This window comes from Dermochelys coriacea, chromosome 7 (genome assembly GCF_009764565.3).
Source record: "Dermochelys coriacea isolate rDerCor1 chromosome 7, rDerCor1.pri.v4, whole genome shotgun sequence".
Classification (NCBI taxonomy): Eukaryota; Metazoa; Chordata; order Testudines; family Dermochelyidae; genus Dermochelys; species Dermochelys coriacea.
Genome location: NC_050074.1, coordinates 5,418,822 through 5,436,302, shown reverse-complemented (window position 1 = coordinate 5,436,302; position 17,481 = coordinate 5,418,822).

Sequence of the window (17,481 nt, the reverse complement as noted above, 5' to 3'; positions counted from 1 at the left end):
CATTTTTGGCTTGGCTTGGTTACTTTGCAGGAACCAATCCCTGGACAGCATGCTCTGTCCATGCCAAACCTGATCTTTATATTCCATGTTTATCTTTTTCATAGGCCCTAGCATCAAGGTGTTGCAGCTTATCTTAGCTAGCCCAGGCATCCTAACTCCAGCGTACTGTTTGTCAAGCTGCTGTTTACAACTTAACCTTCCATTCACCTTCCCAGTTATGCCCACTAAGCAATGAGGCAAGTTACTAATGTCAAGCCAGGCCTACAGATGTCAGTACAGGAGGGACTCTGCAAATGCAATAAGACTTCTTCAGGATGAAATAGCATCCTTGCAACTGACAAGTACTCCAGGGCCAGGAAAGAATAAACTGGATGCTACCAGAATGAGCCTCAACCTTTTCCTCATCCACTGTGGGATAAGGACCACAGAACTGCATGAGCGAATGTAACTTATTACTGTGAAAAGAAGAGCAGCCCATTCCCCCTGCTCCCCACTCTTCTTTTCCAGTTTTGTGGATCAATAGGTAACAGTGAACCGAGAGAGCTGGAGCCATGGCTGATGCTTCGAGGAGCTCCTTGTGGCTGTTTGTCAGGTCAGACACAATATGAGCTGATCTACAGCTCACTTGGTATTTCAGAATGGGGGCGGGGGTTGTGTCGTCTCAGCTTATGGGAACCATTTAATTAATACTTACTGACACAGGATTAATGTAATAAAAGGAACAGGTTTACTGATTAGAAGTTACAAGCCTGACAATGTGTACTTATCTATCCCAGCATGCACCAAACCAGTGATAGAATGTGCGGGGGATAGGCAGATATTCCAGATGCAGGTCCCAAGCCACCTTCTCCCCTTAACTGGTTTCCATCTCTCTTTTGAAGGGGGTGGAGTGAGGCTTTTCAGGGTCTTCTGTTCTTTGGCTGGAGTTCTGCCAAGACTAGTGATCACAACTACAATTTGTATATGTGCCATCTTCAAGTAATGAACGTTACCCAATAGGCCCCAACTCTGCACCAGTGAAGTCAATGGAAGCTTTACCACAGCCTTCAATGGGAGCAAGATCAGGACACTACTGCCTATCCTGAGCACAGGGACTACCGGCAATACCATGGTAAAGTTAATGACTGAAAACTGCACAACTGTAAGTAGTTTTTGTTATCTGAGTTTCCTCAGTTTCCCCACACACTTACAGCTAGTCTGCACTACACAGGCTCTGCTGATGCAGCAATATCAGCAGTGCGCCTAGTGCTGAGGCCGTGAAGTCTCCAACAGGAGACTTTTTGACTGTGTCATAACACCACCTCCCTGATATTAATTAAAATAACTAAGCTGACAGAAGCACTGAGGGCTTTGCCAACATAACTCTGTCGGCTAGGGGGTGCAGGCTTTTCCACACTTCTGACTGACACAGTGATGCTGCCAAGATTTGCAGACCTTGGAATAGGAAACAACTGTGGTATCTTAGGGCTCGTCTACACTAGAAGTGTTGTGCCACTGTAGTGCATCTGGGGAAGTGGCGGCCAGCACATCCCTTGGCCCGCGCCACTTCCCGCAGCCCCCATTGGCCTGGAGCAGCGAACCGCGGCCAGTGGGAGCCATGATTGGCTGAACCTGCAGACGTGATATGTAAACAAACTGGCCTGGCTGGCCGGGGGCTTACCCTGGCAGGCCACATGGCAAAGGTTACCAATCCCTGCTCTCCCATTGGCATAATGAAACCACTTCCATGAGCGCCGGTAGCTATGTCGGAGGGAGAAGCTCTCCCACCGACATAGCGCATATGGTTTATTCACACCCCTAAGCGACATAAGCTGTAGTGTAGACATAGCTTAGATCCCCCCATCTGGAAACAGCTGGCAAATGTATCTTATAAGAGCAACTACTTACTGCCTGTGTGAAAATAAGCTTCCTCTCTGAGAGCTATCAGCACTGCAAGGCTCTTAACAGAGACAGAGACTGAGCTCTGCAATTGTGCTTTTGGACAGCTGTCTGAGTGCTGAATAAAGGCTCCTGTAATTTGGCTCAGTTAATAAAAAGTTGAGGAAAGTTAAATCATCTCTCCAGGGTGTTCTTACAGGAGACAAGCACAACAGGGTACCCTGTGAATGTCGCAGGTGAAGCGCCATTACTCATCTAAGAGGCAGATAACCTTTACATTGCAGTCTGGCATTCAGTCACTGACATTTTAGAATCATTGATACTTTCGACTTTTCACTGTGCATTAGCACACTATCCTCCCTGTTTGGTGATATTCTAATTAAGAAAACTGCGACAAGCCACTAATGATGGCCATCACACATTTCAAATCAATCCTGTTCGTCCTGTCAGCATGCAGTGTTACAGCTTACACATTGTGGAAAGAGCCCTGAGCCAGAGAAAGATACACTGTAGACTCCACTGACCTCCTGTCATTAAGCACAGTTAAAGTTTGCAGCAAAAACAATCAGAAATTCATTTGCCGTCACCCTTTCAGAGCCTTTAGATTCTGATGTGGTTCAGTGGAGTCCCCCTCATCTGGTTTACCCCTAGTGATCAAGCACATAGTCACTGTGGAATCTACCGCTCCCATTTCTCAAAAAAAAAAAAGTTACCTGCTGTAGAAATTATTGTAAAAGTCTTTGGTACCAGGATGACATTTTGTGCAACAGATTTTTTGGCCTTTGGGTAACCAAGGACAAACCTTGTTGGTATTTGTACAGGTTTCAGAGTTGAAACCTCTACATCACAGCATCGTCCATTTCAGCCAATAGGGCAGGGAGCTGGTAAACTCCCCCAGGGAAAGAACAACCAGATTGGAGAGACTTTAGCATTGGAAACAAAATGGAGGACTTAACAATCATCCGGGGGAAATAAGCCCAGATGTAGTATTGCTGAGGGATCACATTTGGGGGAAATTATATATTATATCATCTGTGGAGTTTAAAAGCTCCTGAAAGCCATAAATGTTGGTTCAATATAACAGGCTGAAGACACATGTCCAGAAGTTTTTATGTCCATATTCGTAGCCGGTTTTTCCCCTAAATGTAAACTTTAATGTACGATTGTTGGTTGGCCATTGTTGGTTGGTCCTGCTTTGAGCAGGGGGTTGGACTAGATGACCTCCTGACGTCCCTTGCAACCCTGATAGTCTATGATTCTATGATAAAGAGCATAGGGAGGCTGAGCAAAGTGGCTGTACTAAGTTGGAGGGAGCAACTCTCACTTTTGACAGCTGATGTTTCAACTTTTATGCTGCATTAACACCTGTGACAACGTGGCTGTCAGGGCCTGAGACAGTTTTGTTGGCTAAAACTCATTAAACAGGATCTGGTGATTTCAGTGTCTCCAAATCAGAGGCCTCATACCCAACTCCACAGCATCACCTCTGTGGCCCAGAATGAACTAGTGTTGATAGTTGGGAGGTGATGGGTTCCCCACTAACCAAGGCTCGCATATGACCCTATCTCATGTGGAGCCTGAACTGGAAGACCTCCATGAGAGGAAGGATGGTCTGGTCCCTGCCCCTTCACAATCTGTGTGACCGTGCGCCTGTCACTTAGACTGTCTCTGCCTCAATTCCCCATCTATAAAATGGGTATAACAAGACTGTCCTAGTTCACAGGGGAGAGGATAAATACATTGAAGATTGTGAAGTGCTCAGGTAATGAGAGCTAGATAAGTACTTAAGACAGAGGGACACGTAGGCAAGAGGAATGATAGCACATGGTGGCTCATTCCTTCCTTTCCATGCTGGGTAGGGGAGAAACACAATACAGCTGGGCTATAGCAAAACTGTAATGCCCACAATAACTTAATTTATAAAGCTCGTATGTCACCTGGCCTCAAGTCACTGCAGCTAAAAAAAACCCACCCCATAGTTCTGAAATTCAAACAACTTTTTAAAGCAAAATATTTAATGCACTTGATTTCATATTATACAAGAAGAAGTGCAAGCTCCGAATGGCTGTGGGCCTCTACTTTTGGCCCCAAGTTCAATAAAATGAATGAAGGCCAGGGTAAGGTAGGTTCTTCACTTTTTCCACCCTCTCGAACTTCTCCAACTCGGATAAAGTTACGGAGCAACAAAAAAAACCAAAATATTATGATCCTGCAACTCTGGAACCTGCCCACAGTTCATTCAGAGGGGCAAAAAAGGAGAGAAAAGGGAAAAAATTCCAAATATTGATTTTTTTTTTTTGGTTTTCAAAAACTGAAGTTTGAATTTCAATTCAAAAATTCGCACTGAAAAAAAAATTGAGAAGTGCCATTTTTCCCATTAAAAGTTTCCTGATCAATGAAACCCGATTTGTTGGCATGAAAACTTGTTGACTGAAAATTTTCAGCCACCTGTTCACTTGACCATTCCACTCAAGTCCATCACCTTGCGATGATGGACAAGAGCGTTGAGGTTGTGACCCAATGAGAAAGCTCTGATGTGAAAACATTCTAACATGGGGATGTCAAGCTACCATTTGAACCCTTCCTTTACCATAGCAATGATGCCTCCCCAGACCAGGCAGTCTACCATACTCTTACTGGCATAAGAATCTAAAGCACTCATTGTTGGGTCTCTTTTTATTTTAACAGGCAATTATACAAATCCCAGACCCCTCCCTGAAGAATCATTAGCTAATGGCTAACAGAAATCTTATTTTGGAGATGCAGCTTTCTGCTCACTTTAGCATATGTCATATGGGTTTCCTGGCAAATATTTGGCTCTTACAGTGCACACCTGTTACAGGTAGTCTCTTGGGAAGAACTAAATCATTTTTCTGATGCAGTTAAAATTCAACTGCTTATTACAACAAAATGGCAAAACAGCAAAACTAATTTCCAAAAAGGAACACTGCTGTTTTTAATAGAGAAAAGAAACATCTTTCTCTTATAATAAACTCATTATATTAAAGTAGGAGATATTGTGAATGCTGGATAGGATGGAAAAATCATTCAAAAGGCACCTGCGTGGGTTGGAAACTCCGATTTTTTAGTGAGGTTTGTTTTACAACTTTCTGGTACTAGCTGAGGGTACAGAAATACTAAGATCTGAACAAAGCTGATCTTATGGCATTTCCAGCTGTACCAAAAACATCTAGTGCTAGAAGTCTCACGAGCGAAGCAATTCTTCAAAGATTTCCAGGCTAGAGCTGGAGAACAAAGAAGTTTGGATAAGATCATAGAATATAAGGGTTGGAAGAGACCTCAGGAGGTCATCTAGTCCAAACCCCTGCTCAAAGCAGGGCCACCACCAACTAAATCATCCCAGTCAAGGCTTTGTCAAGCCAAAAACCTCTAAGGATGGAGATTCCACCACCTCCCTAGATAACCCATTCCAGTGCTTCACCACCCTCCTAGTGAAATAGTGTTTCCTAATATCCAACCTAGACCGCCCCTACTGAATCTTGAAACCATTGCTTCTTGTTCTGTCATCAGCCACCCCAGAAGATGACATTAAACAACAAAACAGAACCTATAGACTGTTGGAGGACTTGTGTGACATTAGTCAGAGACTACTAAACAATCCCTGTGAGTAAACGGGCCACTTCCACTGTTCAAAAGGACTCAGGAAACCTAGTCTACTCACCAGCCGCTGCACACAGAACCCAAAGGTAGCTGTCTGTTGGCCTTCAGAGCTCTGTGTGCAGTCAAACTTCGTTAGACAAATTTTGTCACGGCCACGCAACGAGTCATGGAGACAGACAATAACACTCCCTTAGCTACAACAGTTCATTGATCTACCCATGTGGTGAGCACGTGCATGTGTTGCTTTTAAATTAGCATAAAGAACCCAGATGTTATAGATTATGGCAATGGATGCCACAGACATTTGAAAAATAAAACCAGCTCAGCTTATTTAAACATTTAGCCCACTGATACAGACCCTGTTTTATTATTTAAATCAACAGATTAAATATTTTAATTCACGTGAAAGTCCTCATTCAAATCTTGGCAGGAATCTCATGTTTCAATGTAGGGAGCACAAAAATCAATCCAGCAGAAATATATTCCCTGCTCATTCAGCAGAGAAAGGGAATTTTTACTCTCTCCAGCATCCTTTCAGCAGAGTCCTCTCTTTTAATTTTAAACTCTCATTGCACAGTGGAAGGCAAGTGAGGAGGGCACAAATAGTCTTAAATTGGACATTGGCTTGGATGTGTGTTTTCCTTATGCAAAACAGTTCAGATGGGCATAGCTCTTCAGCTGGCGTAAATTGATGTCAGTGAAGCTGTGCTGATTTGCACCAGCTGAGGAACTGGCCCCTTTTTTTTTTTAAGCACGGGGGGTCAGATTCTCCATTTCGTGCCACTGTAAATGTGGAACGGAGCAGCCGTGAGTCGAGTCCGGTATTCCATCGTGTCCCAATAGTCCTGCATTGCGGCGTCTTCACCTACTTTGTATGATCATTAAATGATGCATTTGGTTCCTTTTGTTGTGATGAAAACTTGTTGGACAAACTTCCCACATCCTTCTAAAAATCCATCAACTCTTCTACATATCCAGATTTCACTAGCTGGAACACTTGGGAGCCGAACTCCTGCCTTTCATTTTCCACTGGAATTTACGAAGGGAAAGCCATGACACATCTTGCTGTAAAGCAATAACATTAGCCCACGTGATATAGCAGAGATTATTTTAAGGTTTTGCTGTGACTTCAGTTTGCTAATTCTAAATTAAAGAAAACTAGACCTGAATCCAAAATGCTGCACTGCTTCAGACACATCAAATCACTCCAGAAATGCTAAAAAAAAATGTATCAAAAGGACGTTAATGTGTTTTTTTTAAAAGCACCAACTCCTATGTCTTTTGGCTACAATTTTTCAAGATTCAAGATTCTAATTATTCTGAGTGCATCCTTTTGCACACTGCCTATGTGATCTAGATCTGGAAGACACAGCAATGGAGTTCCTCTCCATCTTGTAGTCCCTGGGGACCAGTGGCACCTTTGTGTCCAGGCTGAAAGTCCTTGGGGACTTCAACGTTCCTGCAGTCAATGACTCTTCTAAGTTAGCCCAAGAACCAGGTATTTTCTGTCTCAACACGTAAAGTTGGGCGCAGTCTGGGTCCTCTTCTGGGCATGGAAAATAGGGATAACATTGTTATCATGCTCAGAGTGTCATCTCCTTTGGTTTGAGGTCAGCCAGGCCCTCCTTTGGTCCTGTTAGGCAGAAAACCCATTTTATTGGTTCACCCTTTTATTCTGTCCAGAGCTATCAATACAATAGCTCTTAAACATACACACACTCTTCCTAAGCAGTGAAATCCAGTCCTGTTGACTTCAAAACTCCCATTGTTTTCCAATGAGGCCAGGATTTCACCCAAGGTGGGTGACCCATGACAGGTGAACAACGAAGGAAGGAAGCTAAGGATCCAGTGACAGACATTGTGGGCTGAACTTACCTTCATAGTGTTTAGAATTTTGGAAGATTTATGCCGGATATTCTAGGGGCCAACAGCGCAAAGCAGCCTTAACGGGCCCCATATGTGTGGCTGGCCTCCTTACTTCTGGTCTGATTTCACTCTCATTTACACCAGTGTAAGCCAGGAGTAGAGCCGCTGAATTCAGCAGAAAGCAAAGATGGATAAAAGCACTTTGGATATACAGAAGAAGCCAAGGATTTAAAATAACCCATATACAAAATTTTAAAAAACCCCAATTCTGAAAATGGAACCAAAAAAAAAGCCTCTCCTAACTAAATGAGCTGATAATCACATCTACACCTTCCCTTCCCATCACTTGCTCGATCCCACCAACCTGATTCCATTATCTTCCACACCAATGTCACCTAGAGCAGAACTTAACCCTAGCGGTAGTCTCTGTGCTGTGCACAACCTAGGTACTCACACGGCCCTCCTCACCACAGTGTCTGAGCACCTCACAGTCAATAATTCAAAGCAATGAACAGATCAAGCCCCAGATTTTGATCTGTGCAAATACCATAAGAAGTGAACTCCGCTGGGGCCATGCAGAAGCTCAGGTTATAGCCCATGAGAGCCAGGAACAAAACATTTTCAACTAAGGGGTTCTGGCAATGGAACAACCTTCCAGAGGAGATCAGATGAATCCAGCATTACAAAGCCTTCCTCCTTGAGAGAGCCTTTCCACCATAAGTGACCCACACAATTCAAGCACTGCGTTTATTCCCAGCCCCCAAACAACCTACTCCAAGCAGAGTTCTCACACTGTGAAGGAAGGAACGCCAGAGATGCCATTAAATCCACTTGGAACTTTGCTATTGATTTTACATGAAAGGCACTCAGATATCATTGGACGTCATCTCCATAGCACCTGTGTGAAGCAGGGAAGTATATACAGATGGGGAACAGAGAGAGGCACAGGGCAGATTTCAGAGTAGCAGCCATGTTAGTCTGTATTCGCAAAAAGAAAAGGAGTACTTGTGGCACCTTAGAGACTAACAAATTTATTAGAGCATAAGCTTTCTAATAAAAGGCAATAATAGGGCAGATTAAGTGGCTTGCCCAAGGACACAGACAAAGTCTGTGACTGAGATGGGAATTCAGCTAGGTCTTTGAGGCCTAAGTGCTCTATCCTCTATGCCATCCTTCTAATTCATGCTGGTGGTCCACTGCCTGACCTGGCTTCCTATATGAGGTATAACTCAGGGTATTGGTTTAGATTCAAATAGTTTCCATTATGGATACTTAGTTTATGTCTACATTGCACACTAAGCCCAGGCTCTGACTTGGGCTCAAACCTAAGCCCCACTTCAATCGAACTCCAATCAGTTGACTTGGACCAGTAAGCAATCAGGTCCTAGGTTCCTGCTGGAGTGGGAGGAAAGTGAGTCAGAGCCAAACTTCTATTGTAACTCGGGTCTAAGCTCCATCATTTTGTAGTGTGGACGCAGCTCTAGCCGCAAACCCAAATCAGAAGTTCTGCACAGTGCAATTATGGATGCAAAAGCATGGCCATAAGACCTGGGTCCAGCAATTGTAAACCCAGGTTTATAAAGCAGTGTGGACGCTCAAGTGTGGGCTTGGAAACAGTGAGTTCACCAGTCTATGTCTCACAGAACGGAGTTGACAATGCTGTTGGGATTCCCTCTGGCACCTTTTCCATTAGGTTCATCCAAAACAACTTCATTTAGTTCTGGGAGAACACTTCATCCATTGCTCTAGGATCCAAAACACTCAGGTCAACTCTGGATTTTGTCACCCCGGTTCCTTTATACTGCATACAGCAAAGCTGCGCTGAGTTGATCAGACTCAAGCAGAGGGGGTGGATATAAAACATGCCAGCATCCAGTTACAAACCACATCTTCCTTTCTAGACATTTACACATTACATTGTATTGGCTATAATATTATACCACACATTTTTGACTTGGCTTGGTCACTTTGCTGGAGCCAATCCCTGGACAGCACGCTCTGTCCATGTTCTGTTCACCTGGAACCTGATCTTTACATTCCAGGTTTATCTTGTCCATAGTCACTAGCATCAAGATGCTGCTGCTTATCTTAGCTAGCCCAGGCATCCTGACTCCAGCGTACTGTTTGTCAAGTCGCTGTTTGCAATTTAACCTTCCATTCACCTTCCTGCCCACTAAGAAATGAGGCAAGTTACTTACGTCAAGCCAGGCCTACAAATGCAATGTAGACACACCTCGGGGCCTGATTTTCAGATGTGTTGGCCACCCACAACTCAACTACAATCAATGGGAATTGCAGGTGCTCGACACCTCTGAAAATATCCCAAATAAAATCCATTAAAGATTGCCTCATCTCCTTGCACTATTTCCTGGCTGCTATGGCTCTCCAATGGACAAGTCAGTGGACCGACAGTCGTTAGGCTTGTCCATTGGAAAGCAGAGGGTTTTTACTGAAGGGACCTTGAGTCTAGAACTCTTCCCTCCCCTTCATGTCCAACAGAATCCAAATTTGCTGAACTTCAGGGCATGTGACAAAGACTCTCTCTTGAAGTTGCGTATAAGTCAGTGGGTAAGAAATATTTTAATTCCATTGGCATTGCTTCAGGTATTACAAATATTTAAGGGTTATTTTTAGAAAAATTAAGGAAAAAAACCACACAGTGGTAAATTTCAACCATTCTATCCCACACACGAAGCTGAAACATTTCTCGTCAGTGTACATTCAACATTAGCTTAGGGTGCTTGTTAACATTTCTATTTTGTTTGGCCTTGCTGCTCGCAATTATGTATGCAAATTGCATCTCACTTTGGATTCTGTATTCAGCTTAGCCCACTCCAAATGCTAAAGAGTCAAAAAAACAAAGCCAAACCCCCATAGAATGCAATCAGGAAATTAGCCAATATAGGCACAACTTAAAGCTTTTTCCTCCAAGGAATTCACTAGTAATTTTAGATCATCTGCTGCACTGAGCCACACATTCCAAAAAGGAACATTTAGAGAAATAAGTAAAGGCAAATTCATTGGGACAGTCCAGGCTTGGGAGAACACATCAGATGATAAACTTAGAGAGCTACTGTTGATACTAGACTAATGCTAAATACTACATGATCTACTTATTAATGTCAAGTTTTATATAGAAACTGTTCTTCCTTAATGAATATGCTATTTTTTTGCCAGAGGGAAATGGATGATCTCATCCATATAATTCAGTTGTATATGAAATGAGGTATTAATATTAGAAATTGCTATGTTGAACATTGTATGATCTGTTTTTAATTTGAGTTCTTTATTACAGTTTGTTCTTGCTGCCTAATGAAGTGTGTCAGTGAAAGAATCAGACCATTTCTTCCAGCATGAGATGAGTTGAATATGTAGGAAATTTCTTGTAGAACTAACCATTTTACTATTTCTTTTTTTAATTAGACTAAAGTCTATGAAATTCTTACTGCAGAGGACAGATCCTTAGCCAGGGTAAATAGTCTCAGCTTCAACTGACTTAAGGAATCAGATCCAGCAAAAGATCTGCTCCTAGACCTGGTTACATACCTTGAATGTACACTAACATTTCCAGTTGCACACAGAGTTAGACCATATTATACAGGGACTGCTTCTGCAATCTGTATTAATGTGTGTAGTCCTAATGAGATTCCTCATTCTTTCATTCATAGATTCCCAGGCCAGAAAGGATCACTATGATAATCTAATCTGACCTCCTGAGACCAGAGAACTTCCCCAAAATAATCCCGAGAGCAGATCTTTTAGAAAAACAGCCAATATTGGTTTAAAAACTGCCAGTGATGGAGAATCCAGCATGACATTTGGTAAGCCACTCCAATTATTAATAACTCTCACTGTTAAAAGTTTATGCCTTATTTCCATTCTAAATTTGTCTAACTTCAACTTTCAGCCATTGGATCATGTTACATTTTTCAGGAGGCAAGACTACAGAATCCAGCCCTTAACGTAGCAGATAAATACTAATTCAATTGACTCTGAGACAAGCAAATGATCTGCTGGGTTTGGAAAATGAATCAGTCCATGCAGAATTTCATGTGACAGCCTGTGTGTTCAGGGTGAGCCCCAGAGTCCCAGCCCTAACTCTTCTGCTTATTAAAAAAACAAAACAAAAAACCCAAACCAAACCAGCCTGATGTTTTCAGTGGTGGAATGAGGATCCCCCCCCCCCAGCTTCTCTCCTTTTGTCAATTTCCTCCTCTCCCTCTTTGGATACTGCTAATCCTTAGGCTGTTTAATGCTGCCATACAATAGCCCAGCAGTCTCAAACTGTTGAAGGTTGTGCCCCCCCATTATCCCTGTCTGCACCCCCAACCCTCCAGAGCCAGGTCACAGCTGGGGGATGGGTCTGGGGCCAGGAGCAGGGCTGCAGCCAGGGGCCGAGGCTGGGGTGGGAGCGGAGATGCACTGGGAGCAGCCGGGCCCACGGCCAGGTACGGCTCCACTCCTGGCCCCGGTCCCACCCCCAGCCTCAGACCTGGGCCGAGAACAGAGCCGTGGCCAGGGACCGAGGCTGGGGATGGGGCCAGGCATGGGGCTGAGAACAGGACTGGAGCAGAGCTGGGTGCGGGGAGGGGCTGGGTGTGCTCCCTCCCCGCAACGCATGGGGGCTGGTCTGGACCCCGGTCTGGACCCCATCGTGCCCCCCGGATGTTCCTCCGTGCTGCCCTAGGGGTTGCGCCCCATGGTTTGCGACAAGAGGGTTGCACTCTGAGGACATGTTGCTGCTGATGTACACTTCCTGGACTCTTCGCCTCAGCCTCTCCTCCCTCGCTTTTTCTTTTTGCAGGGGTGGGCAGGAGTAAATAGAGCAACCACAAGGTTATCCACTATCAAAAACGATAGAGAAACAGTGCATTTCACAGAGACCACGGCCAGGCCTCATCGTGCTAGGCCTTGCCCACAACCTCGGTCCTTGCCCCGATTTAACAATCTAATCCGATGAGGCAAACAAAGGGTGGGAAGGGCAAACACTGGCACTGAGCTGAAGTGATGTGTCCCCAAAGGGTGACACAATAGGTGTGCACCCAGCTCACCTGAGTCCTTTGCCAGCGTCCTCACCAAGGTACCACCCTGTCTCCTGTGCTGGTACAACACCGATGATTGTAGGCTAGAGAACGCTCCGTGTCTCTGTCACAGGAGAGCAAGGAGGTCTCTCTGTACATGTTGGTTTCAGATGGTCGGCCCAGCCACCAGCACGCATAGTGAATCTCTAGCACTTGGTGCATCTCTGCCATTTTGATTCCCAAGCTGGAGTAGCCACATGGGCTTTAGCATTTTACCAGGGCAAAGAGCTGTCCCAACTCTGGCGGGCACTCCATGACGGACAGTGTATTTCGCAAGCCCTGGGGCGTTTAATCTCCAGACAAGCCATACAGAAAATATACAGTAAAGTACGTTTTGCAACAATGATCATTTACTACGACACTTGTTCTCTATTGATCCAACCACTCATGTGGCAGGAGGCCAGCTGGCCCCTGCGTGTTGTCAGCGGGTTAGCTAGGATGTCAGAGTGCAGCATGGTTTGACTTTGTAAATATAAGCTGAAGTTTGGACTCCGATCCTTCAAGCTGCTCTGCACAAGCAGGCTTCTGTACCCACCAGGAGCCCCACTGACATCAATGGGGGTCCACCCACTCTGATTGGGGGGAGGGGTTAAACACAAATATCCTGGAAGAGACTTACTAGCCTGAAGGCTCCTGAACGCCCATTGATTTCTGCAGGTAGAACCACCACCAGATCAGGTCCTTGTGCTCCTCCAGACACAAAAACCAAGCAGTTGCTTACAGCTAGGAGTTAGATGAAGAGAACAATAAAATGGAGACAGCATGGGAGTGAAGTCCCTAGGACAGAATGTGCATCGCCATAGAGCTCACATGGCCACGTGACTGCCCAGCACCCAGGAGCGGGCCAAGAAACACATAGAGGCAGAACATCAGACTTCCGTAGCTATGAGCAAACCTGTGAACATTTAACAGATGCTGCCCTCCAATGAGGGCCCGCAGCAGATCTGGGGGTGCAATGAGTGGGGAGGCCAAAGGAACAAATTCTCTCCACCATTGTCCCCCCGCCCCCATTAATCCTTCTCAATGGAGACAGTTGGGGCCTTTCTTGTGTAGCTCTGGAACTGGATTGACGCTTCCTGAGTGTCTCCTTGTGGGGAGCAGCCTCCCTCTCTTCTGCACCTTCAGGACCCCTGAAGTGGGGTTGGGGGCTTGCCCCACTTTGCGCAGCTCCTGAAAGCAGCAGCATGTCCCCCCTCTGGCTCCTATGCGTGGGGGCAGCCAAGGGGCTCTACACACTGCCCCCGGCCCAACAGCCGCCTGCACAATTCCCATTGGCCTGGAACCATGGCCAATGGGAGCTGCAGGGGTGGTGCCTGTAGACGGGGCAGTGTGCAGACCCGTCTGACTCCGCCTCCACCTAGGAGCTGGAGATGGGTCGTGCTGCTGCTTCCAGGACCTGTTTGAGGTAAGCCTCGCCTGGAGCCTGCCCCCCAACCTCCTCCTGCACCCTAACCCCCTGCCCCAGCCCTTATCTCCTCATGCCCTCCAACCCCCTCGATCAAAGCCCGGAGCACCCTCCTGCACCCCAAACCCCTCATCCCCAGCCCCAACCCAGAGCCTGCAACCCCAGCCGGAGGAAGGGTTGGCTAGCCTTGACAGGCATGGCCTCGTTGGTAACCTCAGGAGAGAAGCTGAATAGGCATGGAGGCCATGCCACCCCCTCGCACTTGAAGAGTCGTGATCCCTTCAGATAAGGCAAGAGGCACGTTGACTGGGCAGTTTGAGGGACGGCTGCCTTTCTGGGCACAGAGGACTTTACTCCCCAAAATGACTGATAAGCATAAGAGAAGGAGTCCAGAGGCAGGCAGCAATGGTGTTCTACTGACCCACATGGCTTGAAATTATCCCAACCAATCACCAGATGGTAGCAGACAACATAGGGTCCAACATAATCAAGTCAAGCAGTCAATGCAAAGGCCCTGGCCACTGATGTCAGGGGGACTCCATGCAGTTGCACCATCCACCTGCACCAAGCTCATGGCAGGCTCGGGGTCCACAGTCCTTATCTCCACTCTTACACACAGGCCATTGCAGTATAACTTCCTGGTGTAAGTGATGTCTTGCCTCTCTGCAAAATGATCCCACTTTAATTGGGTTGCCAGGCATCTGGTTTTCGACTGTAACACCTAATCGAAAAGGGACCCTGGTGGCTCCAGTTGGCACCACCGACCAGGCTGTTAACAGTCTGGTCAGCAACGCAGCGCAAATCCCGGAAGCCGCGAGGTCCCCTGTGGCCCCTAGGTGCATGAGTGGCCAGGGAGGCTCCATACACCACCCCGCTCAAGTGCCAGCTCCACAGCTTCCACTGGCCGGGAACTGCGAGCGCCCAGAGCCTCCCTGGCCACCCATGTGCCTAGGGGCTGCAGAGATCTGGTGGCCACTTCCTGGGAGCCACAGTAAGTGCCACCGGAAGCCCTCACCCCTCCCGCACCTCAACCCCCTGCTGCAGCCCGGAGTCCCCTTCTGCACCCCAAACCCCTCGTCGCTGGCCCCACCCCAGAGCCCGCATCCCAGCCAGAGCCCTCACCCACCTCCCACTCCCCAACCCCCTGCCCCAGTTCTGAGCCCCCTCCTGCACCCCAAACCCCCTCATCCCCGGCCCCACCCAAGAGGCCATATCCACAGCTGGAGCTCTCACCCCCCTCCCACCTGCACTCCAACCCCCTGCCCCCTCCCAGAGTCCCCTCTTCCACCCAAACTCCCTCCCGGAGCCTGCAACCACTCACACCCCCTGCCCCAGCCTGGAGCCCCCTCCTGTACCCTAAACCCCTCATTCACAGCCCCACCCCAGAGCCCGCACCCCCAGCTGTCTTAGCTCTGTTGACTTCCACAAAGCTATGACAATTTGCACCAGCTGAGGATCTGCCCTATTGAGTGAAATCCTGACCCCCCGCACAGACATCAAATTCCCATTCACTTTGATAGGGCCAGGACTACTTGAATCTCAGGGAAAGAACTTCTGCTGTTTGGGTAAAATAAGACGTTGGCTTTACAAAATCTCCCCCAAAGATGAACCCCATTTGAAAAGTACTGCCTAAGGAATGAGTGTTGACTGTGTTACAATAAACTTCTAGAGCTGAAGAATTAAACTCAGGTAAAAGCTTCTCTGGTAACCACCCTGAGATATGCTAAAAATAAGTTGAGTTTTCCCTTGTGGCCACTGAAACACCTAGGCATTTTTTTAGCTACACTTAATGACCGGCACCCTGAGTCCTTTGGCATATGAAATGTGAACAGAAAGCTATTAAGAAGCGTCTGTAGGAGAAAGATGTCAGACAAGAAGTGCCTGCTGCATAATGCACAGCTTGCTGCACGCTACCCGCCTGCATTTCTCTGGCTGAGTTCCGGGGAGAAAATGGAAATTCTATTTTCCTGGCAGCCAGCTGAACACATGAGGTCTGTACTGTCACAGGGATTAACAGTTGCGGCTGTTATAGACTTAGCAATTTACAACATCTCAGAAACCAGCTTGGTAATGAGGAGGGTGACAATAGATGTCACTCCATTGATCAAATATTTGTAAGTGGAAGATGAAGATTTGGGGGGGACCATATTTTTAGCTAGTCCTAACATAAACCTCTACTTTGAAAGTGCAAATAATTGCAGGTATAATTTAGACTTCTCAGGGCAGTACTTAGAATCAGATCCAACTCCCACTGACATCAGTGCAAAGACTCCCGTTGGCTTCCTTGGGAATTGGATCAACCCCTTTAACTTTCCGATGTCCTAAATTGTGGCTGCAGTTATTTACATCAGCAAAGTGCAGTTGCAAAAAAAAAAAAAAAAAAAAAAAACAGGTCAGGTTTTAAACATCTGCTCTGAATGCTGCATGAGCCTCTTTTTACCTGAGTAGATCTGGAGGGATTCTATATTGATGTGATAGTGACAAAGCAGAAGAAGCTGTAAGTTACATCCACTTAGACCCTCTCTAGATTCCCTAGCACTTACTTGGGTTTACTTAGTTTAGAATAAATGTATGGGCTGTAATCCTCTGCCATGTGAAATCAATGACAAGACTCCTTTTGTCTTCAGTAGGATCAAGACCAGATCTTAAATGAAACATGACAGGAGCCTTTTAAGCAAGATAAGCTTTTAAGCAGCCTCCCGAGGATCCACCTTCATGCACTGCGTGTGTGTCAGGTCAGGTATCTAAGCTGTCAGACCAGAGCGCTCTGGGCAACCACAAAAAGTCCAAGGTCACACAAGCACACCCTCTGTAGCAAAGCTGCATAGCTGTCCACAGCCCTAACTGTATTAGGAGTGCTAGCTCTTATGGTCAGTGGGCACCTCATACGAATGGCCATAGTGAATCAGACTAATGGTCCATCTAGCCCAGTATCCTGTCTCCAACAGCAGCGAGTACCAGAACTTCAGGGGACATGTACTGAACAAAGCAGCTGGAGAGATTCACTACTATCTTTCCCTTCTATGTTCTGGCAGTCAGAAGTTCAAGGTCACCCTGAGCATAGGGTTTCATCTCTGACAATCTTAGCTAATAGCCAGTGATGGACCTATCCACCATGAACGTACCTAATTCTTTTTTGAACCCAGTTATATGTTTGGCCTGCACAACATCCCCTGGCAATGAGTTCCACAGGTTAATTATGTGTTCTGTGAAGAAGTACTTTCTCTTGTTTCTATTAAACTCTCTGCCTATTAATTTCATCAGATAACCCCTGGTTGTATTGTGGGAAAGGGCATCAGGCAGGACTTCAGTGCAGGATGCACAGGCACAGAACCAGGTCAATCACATGATGTGTCCCATTCTCATCAATAGAAAGGCTTTTATAAGTTATCAGGCCCACAAGCTTCCCCTTCATGCCATGGATCTGATTGATGCTCCATCCTGACAGGCCGGAGGATAAACCACTGAACTGGATTTATTCCCAGTTCTATTCTTACCTGCTGAGCTTCGTTTCAAATTCAACACTCTCATTTGCATTGCTTCTTTCAGCTCTGTCCCACGTTGTGCCAGCCCATACTCATGTCGTATCAGGACGCATCCCCACCCTTCCTGAAATGACAGATCATTCAC